Consider the following 12,943-nt stretch of genomic DNA (forward strand, 5'->3'; position numbering starts at 1 on the left):
CATCATGCACAGAGCCAGGGAACATAGCATTTACCTGTGAGATGTACTGGTCTGCCAAACAGACCATCTGGACATTCATGGAATGATAACTCTTCATGTTCCTGTACACCTGTTCACTCCTGTGGGGGGGACCAGAGCTACATGGGTCCCATCAATGTCACCAATGACGTTGGGGATATGTCCAAGGGCATAGAAGTCACCTTTCACTGTAGGCAAATCCTCCACCTGAGGGAAAATGATGTATCTCCTTACGTGTTTCAGCAGGGCAGACAACACTCTGGACAACACGTTGGAAAACATAGGCTGGGACATCCCTGATGCCATGGCCACTGTTGTCTGAAAAGACCCACTTGCAAGGAAATGGAGCACTGACAGCACCTGCACGTCAGGGGGGATTCCAGTCGGATGGCGGATTGGTGACATCAGGTCTGGCTCCAACTGGGTTCATAGTTCCTGGATTGTGGCACGGTGAAAACCGGTAGGTGACGATGACATGTCTCTCTTCCATTGTCAACAGGTCCACCAGCGGTCGGTACACCGGAGGATTCCGCCATCTTCTCATATGTCCCAGCTGACGGTGCCTACGAAGGACAACAGCGAAGAACCAGTCAGTATTCCTCCAGGTATGTACCCACAGTTACACACAAGACTACACCACTCACAAAACCCTTCCTGTATGTGTGTTGAGTGTAGGCCTAGCTATGTGTGACGCAGTAGTAAATGAAGCCATGTGGGCCCCTGAAATGGCGGCTGCCTGACCTCTAAACTGGGACAATTGGATTGTGGGGTAACAGCGCTGGCGTTGCACACCGTCGCGGTAGGCGGTCGTAGACCGCGGCGCAATGCTGCATTGGTTAACATTGGACCCTATGGGTCCCAGGAGCCAATGAATAGGTGCGCCGGTGGTGATGATGCGCCCCGCCGCAGACGTCACAGCCGTGGACGTCACCGCCATTTTCTATCTGTTCAGTCACTAGATACCTGACCTTCGACAGGAGAGGACCTACACTGCAAGTGCTGCTGTGACCTCGGTCTGGAAGCAACATTGGCTGCTGCGTCTGGGGAAAGGGCCCCTGCCTTCACTGCACAGGAGTTAGAGAAACTGGTAGACGGGGTCCTCCCCCAGTACACGCTACTCTACGGTCCTCCAGACCAACAGGTTAGTACACAGGGAGCACGTTGTATGGGCTAGGCCTGGGTGGAGAGGGCTGGTTGGAAGAGGGAAAGTGGCAGAGTTCAGGGAACATTAATGCATGTGCCAAATGGCAACGGTAGGGAGGGGGGACACTTACATCTACGGTGCAGTTGGTAATGGCTTCTCTTCTTCCCTTGTGCATGTCATGTATGTCAGCGCCCACCAGAAGAGGGACATTTGGCGTGCCATCGCCAAGGAGGTCGGAACCCTGGGGGCCCACCAGAGACGGGGCACCCACTGCCGTAAGAGATGGGAGGACATTCGCCGCTGCAGCAAGAAGACAGCGGAGGCTCAGCTGGGGATGGCCTCCCAAAGTGGGAGGGGTGCCCGTCGCACCATGACCCCCCTGATGTTACGGATCCTGGCGGTGGCCTACCCTGAGTTGGATGGGCGCTTGAGGGCATCACAGCAGACACAAGGGGGTGAGTACAACCTCATTCTGCTGACTTTGCGCGTAGTGGAGGGGTCTGGGTGGGGAGGTGGGCTGTGGGTGTCCCTAGGCCAGGGCGAGTTAGGTAGGCAAGGCCCCTCCGTAATGTAGGCCATGTGGCACTCTACCCCACCTCAGCAAAGTGCCAGAACGAGGTACAGTTGTCCCTGTGGCATACATGTGCGCAGATGTCCACCATTGCCATGTAGGCCATATCCCAGAAATTGCATGTGCAGAGGGCAGGAGCACAGCGTAATGCAGGGGGCTGCTGCGTCTGTCTTGTCTGCCAACGGTAGCGGTAATCCATGCACTAAAACTCTCTTTCTTCTGTCTCCCCCCTTTTTCTGCTCTCCCTGTCCTTTTGTACATCAGCATCAACAGGCGGAGGTACAGTGGCACCGGAGCACGAGGGAGCTGCATCCCACATGGCCATGGAGGGCCACACCACAGACTCTGAATGCACCAGTGGGACGGAGGGCGAGGGGAGCTTCACGTCGGCCACCGGATCACCAAGCAGCGACACGGACTCGTCCGCCGATGGGGGCTCCCTTGTGGTGGCGGCACCATCTGTGTCCCCCACCTCTACAGGTACAGCCGCCACCTCCCCTACCAGCCCCGCCCTCCCAGCAGCCCCTCAGCATTCGCCCCGTGCCCGCTCACCCAGGAGGGTGGGCATCACCTTCGCCCCAGTCACCTCAGGCCCTGCCCCAGTCACCCCTGCTGCCCTCAGTGAGGAGGCCATTGACCTCCTCAGGTCACTCACTGTTGGGCAGTCTACCATTGTGAATGCCATCCAGGGTGTAGAACGAGAGTTGCAACACGGTAATGCATTCCTGGAGGGCATTCATTCTGGTCAGGCTGTCCTTCAGCGAACCCTGCAATCTCTGGCCTCAGCACTGATGGCAGCCATTGTCCCTGTCTCTAGCCTCCCCCCTCCAACTTCCTCCACCCAGACCCAATCTCCTGTACCCCAGCCCATCCCAAGCACACCTACAGACCAGCATGCACACAAGTCAACACACCCAAGTAGCTCAAGCAAACATAGGCACCACACACACCACAGGCACTCACGCAAGCCTCACCCACGTACAGACACAGCAACATCCACTGCCTCCACTGTGTACCCCACCTCCTCTTCTCCCTCCTCCCTCCCAGTCTCTTCTACACACACACCTGCATGCACCACATCTACAGGCACCATGAATCGCACAAGGACACCCAGCACCACAAGCCGCTCACCTGCACTCACCACCTCCACTGCAATTTACACGTCCCCTGTGTCCTCTCCCAGTGTGTCTGTGACACCCCCTCCCAAAGTACACAAACGCCGGCAATCACTCACCCACCATCCATCCACCTCACGACAGCCTCCAGTACCTGCACCTGCACCCAAAACACCTAAAGTGACAACTCCGACAACCACCTCCTCTTCCTCCACTCCCAGACCCCCTCCAACTACCCATCCCAGTGTTCGTCAGAAACTGTCCCTCTGTAAAGTTTACCTTTTTGCCCCCCCCCTCCAATTCATCAGTCCTGTCGTAGCGCCTCAGCCAAAAAGCCTCCAATACCAGTGGTGCCTGTTCAAGGTTTGTGGAGTGCACCGGCCACCAGGGCAGGCAGTAGGACCCGGAGCCAAGGCACTGGCAGCCCACCCCCTGTAAAGGCTCTAAAATTGGAGAGTGGACGACGGGACCGTGTTAAGACTCCTGGTGGGAAAACAACTGACATGGGTTCCAAGGGGATTGGAGAGTCAGCTGTGACTCCATCAAAGGTGGGGAAGGGCCAGAGGAAGTCTGCCCAGCCTGTTGTGAGTGTCACGGCGGAGAAGTGGCCATCATTTCCGGCGGTCGACACACAACCGCCAGCACCGTCGTCACTGGTCCAGAGACCACCGCCAGAGTCACAGCCCAGGAGGGCCCAAGTATCGTCACTGGTCAGGAGACCACCGCCAGAATCACAGCCCAGGAGGGCCCAAGTATCGTCACTGGTCAGGAGACCACCGCCAGAGTCACAGCCCAGGAGGGCCCAAGTATCGTCACTGGTCCTGAGAACACCGCCAGTGTCACAGCCCAGGAGGGCCCAAGTATCGTCACTGGTCCGGAGACCACCGCCAGAGTCACAGCCCAGGAGGGCCCAAGTATCGTCACTGGTCCAGAGACCACCGCCAGAGTCACAGCCCAGGAGGGCCCAAGTATCGTCACTGGTCAGGAGACCACCGCCAGAGTCACAGCCCAGGAGGGCCCAAGTATCGTCAGTGGTCCAGAGACACCGCCAGAGTCAGTGCCCTGGAGGGCCCCGGCTGCCACAGCCCCGCTGGGCAATGATGGAACGTCATGCCACACAGCAATGCCCAGTGTAGAGAACGTCATGCCACACACCAATGTCCGTAGCAGAACCGCCATGTCAAAGCACCGTTGAACAGGGCAAAGACCGCCATGGCAAAGCACCGCTGAACAGGGCAAAGACCGCCATGGCAAAGCACCGCTGAACAGGGCAAATACCGCCATGTCAAAGCATCGTTGAACAGGGCAAAGACCGCCATGGCAAAGCACCGCTGAACAGGGCAAAGACCGCCATGGCAAAGCACCACTGAACAGGGCAAAGACCGCCATGTCAAAGCACTGTTAAACAGGGCAAAGACCGCCATGGCAAAGCACCGCTGAACAGGGCAAAGACCGCCATGGCAAAGCACCGCTGAACAGGGCAAAGACCGCCATGTCAAAGCACCATTGAACAGGGCAAAGACCGCCATGGCAAAGCACCGCTGAACAGGGCAAAGACCGCCATGGCAAAGCACCACTGAACAGGGCAAAGACCACCATGTCAAAGCACCGTTGAACAGGGCAAAGACTGCCATGGCAAAGCAACGCTGAACAGGGCAAGGACCGCCATGACAAAGCACCACTGAACAGGGCAAAGACCGCCATGGCACAGCACAGCTGAACAGGGCAAACACCGCCATGGCAAAGCACCGCTGAACAGGGCAAGCACCGGGTAGGAATGAATGGCCCGCCACATCAGGCATCCTTATCCCATGTGCAGCTGGGACAGTGACAGGACAGGAACTTTCACGGGGAGACTCATCCAGTCTGGGCACCAGTCCCCCCCAGTACCACTAGAGACCTGCATCTACTTGAGTGACTGTGGCTTTGCACTCCGCAGGATGGAACAGTGGGCAACCCACCCACTGTAGAGACTTGAGAGACTGTGGCTTTGCACTCCCCAGGATGGAACAGTGGGCACCCCACCCACTTGTGAGACTTGAGAGACTGTGGCTTTGCACTCCCAGGATGGCACAGTGGGAACCCCACCCACTGTAGAGACTTGAGAGACTGTGGCTTTGCACTCCCCAGGATACATCAATGGGCATGGAGCCCCATTGTGGATCTCGCTTTGCAGTCATCCGGCTGAGGTGCCCCCCCTTCCATTCCCCCTGAGGTGCCTGTAGTATTTCTATCTGATGCCCCGGCAGTGTTCTCTCCGATTGTGGTCAGGTATCCTTTGTGGGCCTCGCCCATGTTTTTTTGGACTGTTGGTGCTCGGACATTGTTGTGTACATATCTGCACTACTTCTCGTATTGTATATAATTCTGACTGATTTTCAAATAGATATCTGTATATTTTTGTATGACATGTATATTGCCACATTACAATGTTTGACCGAATTTCGCATTGTCTTTTCATTCTTCCGGGGGGATTGTGGGTTGTTACTGTGATTTTTGTGAATGCATTGGTCTGTATGTTGTAATATGCGAGGGTGGGGGTGGGGGTGTTTGGTGGGTGTCCCCCCAACTTTTGCCTCCCCCCTCCCCCATGTCGTAGGTGCAGTACTCACCGTTGTCTTCGGCGCCTACGTGGCTGTTGGTCGTAGAGGAGCAGAAACACAAGGACAGGTAGTATTTGGAGTTCCAGCTCCATTGAGTCCTCGTTTCTCGTGGGATGTGTTCAGGTGAGCGTTTTTCCATAGCAAAAGCTGTTTCCGCCGTGTTTTTATCCACGGACAATCCGCCCTGGAAAAGGTGGCGGGTTGGCGGGTTGTAATACTGTGGGCGGTACATTGTCTCCCGCCTGTCTGTTGGCGGTGACCGCCGCGCTGCTTGTTTGCACCGCCGTGGCGGGCGGTGTGTTAAAGTGGCTGTCTTTGTTGGCGGTTTCCGCGAGGGTCATAATTCCCTTTTTTGGTCCGCCGGCCTGTTTGCGGTTTTTCCGCAGCTTTAACACCGTCCGCCAGGGTTGTAATGACCACCTATGTTTCTTAGCTTAAAACAATATTTTTATCAATGATATTTTTGCTCATGATAATTCTGTGTCACGATGCTAAAAACTCGATATTTCTGCAACTCGATATTTTTAAACAATATTTGTCCAAACACGCCATGCTGCATAAGAATGAGGCAAGGTTATTAACTGTAAAATCAATGAGGAATAATTAAACATGTCTTACCACCACCAGCTATGTCTGAAGCACTTGAGGTTGCGATGCTAGCTTTGCCCTTGTCCTCACTATTGCTCTTTCTCTTGGCCCTTTTCTTAGGTTGCCCTGACGGAGGACAGAAAAAGAAGACACTGATGTATAGTATTGAATGCTGTAAGCTCATATACAAATGAACAGTCAAACAAATCTATTGCTTCAGTAAATTATCCTGCCCCCCCCACACTAATTATGAGTCTCTTTTCCTACAAATACCTACTAATGATATTTCTCCTTGCCTACTTTCATACATTTTGATTATCATGCTAAAGGTATCCGAGGTCAGAAAAACGTGCACTTCGGCAAGATAGTTACTGCAGAGGCAGAGGAGTCATGTAGGATCCAGTCAGCAATGTAGCTTCCAGGCTGCATGCCTCCATTATTGGTGAATGACTCTCATGGTTCAAAACAAAATGCATATAAATAACAATAGCTGAAATGCTGCAGCCTGACCTGAAGGTGACCCGTTATTGATTTGTGTCTTTATATAGGGTCGAAACATCGACTAAATTAGATGTGGGTTGAACATACAAGGTGACTTCAAGACACCTGGAATAAAGAGGTCTTCTTTAAGTTCACTGTTCTCCTTTGCTTTTAACCACATTTTATATATATTGAATATTATCACACTGGCACTTTAATTATCACATTACTCACTTTCACTGCACCGTCACTTTTGGAGCACCTACAAATTCAAAATGTTTACGTTTTTTTACTAACATATAAACTTGTTTGAAACGAAAAAGATTAAATGTTTTCAAAGGAATAAAAAATACAAAATATGAACTAATTTGAGGACACTATACCTAGATAAAAGAAGTTTTTTCTAGAATTTAAAATTGCAGTTGAAGTCAAGGCATACACTTCCCCCTGGTGGCCAAGTTTGTATTCATTAATTACCCAGGTCTAAGTGTTATTGGGGTTTGCCTCATTTTGTAGAACAAAGTAGTCTAAAGTAGAGCATGTAGAATAAGCACACATGCACACAAGAATTGGCCTTTTTCTGTCAGCCATGGGCCTGCACCTGCTACGCAGTCCAATGAATAACAGTTAAGAAGTCATTGGGATGCAAGAGTTGCTGTCACCCTCAATCCACCACCATCTTCAACCTTTCTGCTGGAAGTGGAGAGAGGTTGGGTCACTTCATTTGAGAAGTCATCAATGATGTCATCCATTATATCATTTACCATTTCATGAGTGATGTAATATGTGTGTGGTTTATCTGTAGCGCAACTGTGGCACAGAGGCAGCAAAGAGCTGAGTTGTGGACGGTTAATGCATTGGAGCAGCATTGGGGTGGTCCTAGTTGATACCAGATCTTGCGTGCATAGATGCAAAAGGCGTGTTTTCTTGTTTTTTCTTCTCCACCCTTCTTAGTAAGCAGTCTGATGGTGTTCCGTCTCTGCACGTGCTAAGAATCACCATGGTGAGATGGTGATCTTGTCTTCTAGATATTCAGGGGTGCTGATTATGATAGATTTGTAAATGATACATCTGGGTTTGAACATGGTGCATGCTAGCAAGGGGGAGTCATGTGATCATATTTCTTCAGGCTCTGGATGAGACGTGCTGCGGCATGTAGGATGCTGCTAAGGGGTGCCAATCTGAAGTCTGGGAAGCCATAAAGGAGGGTATTACACCATTGAGATGCAACAGTAAAAGCACTTGAACAGCACTTCTGATTTTGCTTTCCTTAGAAGAGAGAGCTGGCACCAGGCCGTCTCCTTGGCAATGTGTTGCTTGAGGATGAGGTTCGTGTTCAGAGCGTTTTCAAGTGAATTGGCATTCAGTGAGTTTTGGGGAAAGACAACATCAATGTTCATTTCATTGAGCCAGGTTTGTACTATATTTGTTTGTTTTAATTTTCTTTATAGTTGCTGAGTGCTAATAAAGGGAAAAGAATACGTAACCTAATTTTGTAGATGCGCATGGGTTGAGTGCACACCTACAAATGAATCAGCCGATCGCATCATAGTCTTTTTTGTTCCTATTTAGCAATCTTGCACAGTTTTGGTGACACTGTACACCATGGTTAAACAAGCATTTGCAATGCAATAGGTCTTGGATTTTCTTGAGTTAGAGCTGTTGGGACTGTAAATTCATCACTGGGCTTTTCTTGCCACATACAGTGGTCAACCCTGCCTCATAATTTTGTCTTTTCCTGCTATATAATTCCAATGGCCCAGCATTTAACTAAAGCACTTCCATTTACCTTCTTGCTCCATCTTAAAACATATACAATGATCATATAAACCTTTATCAGAAATAAACTTTTGGCATTAGAGTGCAATGCTCAAAGCACCATAACTAAAATATAATCTGGGATGGATTAGAGGGTGAAAGGAAAGAGGGAGTCAAAATTAAAGTTGGAGAGGGCAAGTGACGTAGTAACAGTGTCATGGGCCCTGGAGTAAGAAAGGAAAAAGGTTGACTGCAATTTCAGTAGGAAAATACAGCAGTAATTAGAGTTGAGTGAGGTCCATAGGTTTCTGGGCCCCCGTGCCACTGCACCTGTTGCTCCATTGATAACTAGACCTCAGGCGAGAAAGCGGATGGAGCACAAAAAGAGAACAAAAGGACTACTACAGACAAAGGGAAGAAAGAGAAGGGGTCACAGAGAAATAATAGAAAGAAGGGAAAGAAAGAACAAGAAAATGAAAACACAACTAAGAGAAGAAATAGAGCAAAAGTGTGAGACAAAAGAAAAAAGGGAAGGAAGCTAGCAAACGACAGAAAGAAGAAAAAGTAATGAAAGACGTGTGAAACGAAAGAGAAAATTAACATTACAGATAAAAAGAGATGGTAAGAGAAACAAGCAGCAAAAGAACCAGGGCACATATGTACTGACACATTTGTCACAGACACAGAATGGGAAAAACACTTTGACACTTCGGGTCCCGACAAATAACTTGTGGCTTCCACATACAGACGGGAAAAAGAGGGATTTATAGTTAAACATGAATTGACAGATAAAGATAACAAAAACACCAAAGGAAGGAAGAAAGATCTAAAATAAAAAGTGAAAGGACACATACCGAGTCAAAGGAAGGAGTAAACAAAAAAGACAAAGAAAGAATGAAGAGAAGAAAAAAATAGTGAAAGAATGAACGCCTGATGAAAAAAAAGAAAGTAATGAAACAAGGAAAGAAATAACCAAGTTTTTGCGAGTTTGAAAGAGGAGGTAGCAAGAGGCAGAGGGAAATTAACAAAAAGGAGAGGAGTAGAAATAAACAGTTGAAATAAATGCAAAACTGTTAATGTGTGAATTCTAAGAGCTGGAAGGAGAAAAGTGGGGGAGAAAGAAAACATTGAGACTAACAAGAGTAAAGGAAAGAACGGAGTGAGGTAGGTGAAACAGACCCTCCCACATAAAGATGGCAGATAAGAATAGATTTAATTGGCTCCTCCATGTCCTCAAACAGAAATCAGAGTGTGGAACAGCAGGGGGCACTGCAAAACAACAGGAGGTGCATTTGCAGAATGGTATGTGAAACCCAATACAGCAATATCGGGGCGCTTCAGATCAGGATTGAGGGTATAGACAGAGCTGTGTTCTGGCCCAGTGCTGGAATAACAGAAAGGCAGCAGGTGAGGAATGAGAAACGGAGCGCTGTGTAATTCCTGGCATTGGAATAATGGAGTGCTGCAGGTTAGGATTGAGAGGCACTGATAGAGTTGTATGTGGGTTGCAGTACTGGAATAGGAGCATGCTCACAAGATCAGAAGTAAGATATGTTAATGGAGCTATGTGTGGATCCTTGTATTGGCATGCCAGTGTTGCCGAGTGTTAGCCTGGAGGTACCCTGGTGAAACTGTGAGTGGGGCCCAGTGTGGGAGTGGCATTACTTCTGAATCACAGAAGTGAGGAGTCCTGAAGACCGTGTGTGTGAGCCTTGGTACTGAGAAGAAATGTACACTGAATGTTAAAATTGATGGATTCTGGCAGAGCTGTGATGGTTCCCATCAACAGCGGCGCTGGATGTTAGACTTGAGGTGCACTGGCTTTGCTCTTTTGGGTTCAGTATTGGCTTGGCAGTGGGACTGAATATTAGAATTGAGCTGCTGTAATGGAACTGTAGGTGAGCGGGTTCCCAGTATAGGAAAGGAAGTGACCTCGCCGGAGTTGAACTGAAGTGCACTGATGGAGCTGCGCTCGAGGTCCCAGTACCGGAACAGCGGACTGTACTGACTACAAGAACTGAGGTGCTCTGGCAGACAGCTTGTGTGGGTTCCTGGCACAGACATGGCTGAGGGCTTGGAGTGTGTGAACTGTGGTGCACTGATGGAGCTGCACATGAGGTCCCAGTACTGGAGCAGCAGAGTGTACTGAGTGCAAGAACTGAAGTGCTCTGGCAGACAGCGTGTATGGGGGCCCTGACACTGGCACGGCTGAGGACTTGGAGTGTGTGAACAGAGGTGCACTGATGGAGCTGCACCCTAGGTCCCAGCACTGGAGCAATAGAGTGTACTGACTGCAAGAACTGAGGTGCTCCAGCAGACAGAGTGTGTGGGGCTCCTGGCACTGGCATGGCTGAGGGCTTGGAGTGTGTGAAGTGAGGTGCACTGATGGAGCTGCAAGTGTGATTTCAGTATAGAGCAGAAGTGGGCACTGTCTCTAAGGACTGTGGAGTCCTAGGTGAGCTGGGTGCCTAGGCAAAAAGCAATTACAAGGGATCCTCTGCCCTTGCTCTCAGCACACAAGTAGGCACACTTGGTAAAGAAAATCCAAGCCAAGGAAGGGCGGGAGCCAGGCAGCTGAGAGAGGGTGCACACAAAGATCAAATGTGACCAAGATAACAGCCTGATTTATAGCCTTATTTACAGCTAAGCTCAGATGAAGAATGCTCTGCAAATGAAAAGGGAACCTTCCCTGGACAGGAGCAGGAAACAAAGTAAAAAAAAGTCCCTTACAGACCAGATAAAGTGTTGATTGCAGGGGCCCCCTAACTTTTTGCCCACATTTTTCACTTGCTGCTGGTGTTTTCCTGACTCTGATGGTGCCCTGGGTACTGCTAAAGAGTCCCAGGGCCTATGCTCTGTATAAAATAAGAATGCAAATTAGGCTAATTATAATTGCCTATGTCAACTTACCTATAAGTCCCTAGTATATGGTAGGGCATGTAGATTTAGGGACCCCAGCATAGGTAGTGCACCCATAAGTACACTGTGGAGGTGCCCAGGGCCATTTTAAAGGCAGGCCTGCCTTGCTGGCTGTTTTTAAATTAAAGTTACATGTAAATTCGACTTTGGAATTAAAAGTACTTCAAAGTCTTTAACTACCTTATTTTGACATATAAGTCACCCCCTAAGGTGTGCTCTATGTGCCCTTAGGGCTGGGTGCCATGTAACTACAAGCAGGGACCTTTTAAAAATTGTTTTTATAAGCCCTGGTGAGGTAAAACAGCCAAATTCGTTTTTCCCTCATTGTAGTAGTTTGGTATCAAATTAATTGTTATAATAAATCCCACAACTTACAATTGTTGGATTTAATATAACTTGTTCACGTAAAGAGTTTTAAACTCTACCTAAAAAGTTGCCATCTTCAGCCCTGTAGTGCTCTGCTCTGATTGGCCAGCCTCTGGCAGCCTGGCCAGGTTGCCTTGATGAGGTGTGAAGTAGCGTGGGCTAAACACAAAGGAATGTGGCCGTGGGAGGAGAACTCCCCCCAGCAGAGGGAGAAGCAGGAAGGGGGGAGGCCTGCCAAACAGGTCTTCAAAGGCAGGGAAGGACATTTGGAGTAGCCCAGTGCCTCCCTCACATCCTGCAACCCCAGAAAATTAGGTGCCCTCTTGATTAGGTTAGGAAAGGGCAGGAGAGGGGTGTGTTTAAGATTTTTAGCCACACCAGCGGGTGGGTTCAACCAGATGTAACCTCCAAAAATCAGTTTCGGCCACGATGGATTTTTGAGGAATGTTGCTCCCTGGGATTGATTTTTGCCACACTTCCCAGGAAGTGATCATCACAGGGGGAAGGACCTTGCAACTGATTGGAGAATCAGGACCCCCCTGTTTTTCACCCAGGAGCAAGGATAAAACTGGCCTACCTGCACCCACACCTCAGATCCCTACCAGATCCCTACAAGGAAGAACACCAGAAGAAGAAGGACTGCCCTGCTGGACCCCTGACCTCCACCTGGACACTGCACTCTGGAGGACTGCACCAGCTGCACACTTATGCTTCACCATAAGAAGGACGTTGCCTGGCTTCAAATGGCTCAAGGAGGGACTCTCTGTTTGCTGCAGGTGAAAAATTGCTAACCAGAGTCCTCTGCACCATATCCTGAAGAACTGACCAGCTAACCACTGTCCAGTGGCCAATTTGGAGTTTGCGCCAGGTATATTCTGGGAAATGTAGTCCCAACTCCCAAGGAGCAACTCAGAGCTTCTGGAACCTTGGATCAAGTTGTGGACCCTTCAGGGACCCAAAAAGGACCTCTGGAAGAAGATCCAGAATTTTGGAGACGTTTGGAGCAACTCCATAAGTTGAAGAGGTGCACTGTGGGAGCTGTAGCCCCAGAGCCCAAGAGGCAAACACAGCCTCTGAACCCTTGGCTGGTGCTTTGGACCAGTTTCCTGAATCAAGAAACACTTTTGAAAGTAGGTATGACACAGTGTTACCTCGTGGGGGGCCTGAACTCTAGGCTTTGTCCCTTTCCAGTGTGACCTTTTTTAATCCTTTGAGCGCTAGTTGCTTCTATGCACTAGAAAACATTAATTCTTTCAAAATTCATGTCTCCGGTTCCCCTTATCCAATTTGATTCATTTTGGTGTCATTTTAAAGATAAATATATAATATATTTTTATAAATTGGTATTGGATTTTTATTGTGTTTTGGGTTTTACTTATTT

Source organism: Pleurodeles waltl, chromosome 1_1 (genome assembly GCF_031143425.1).
Source record: "Pleurodeles waltl isolate 20211129_DDA chromosome 1_1, aPleWal1.hap1.20221129, whole genome shotgun sequence".
NCBI classification, from domain to species: Eukaryota; Metazoa; Chordata; class Amphibia; order Caudata; family Salamandridae; genus Pleurodeles; species Pleurodeles waltl.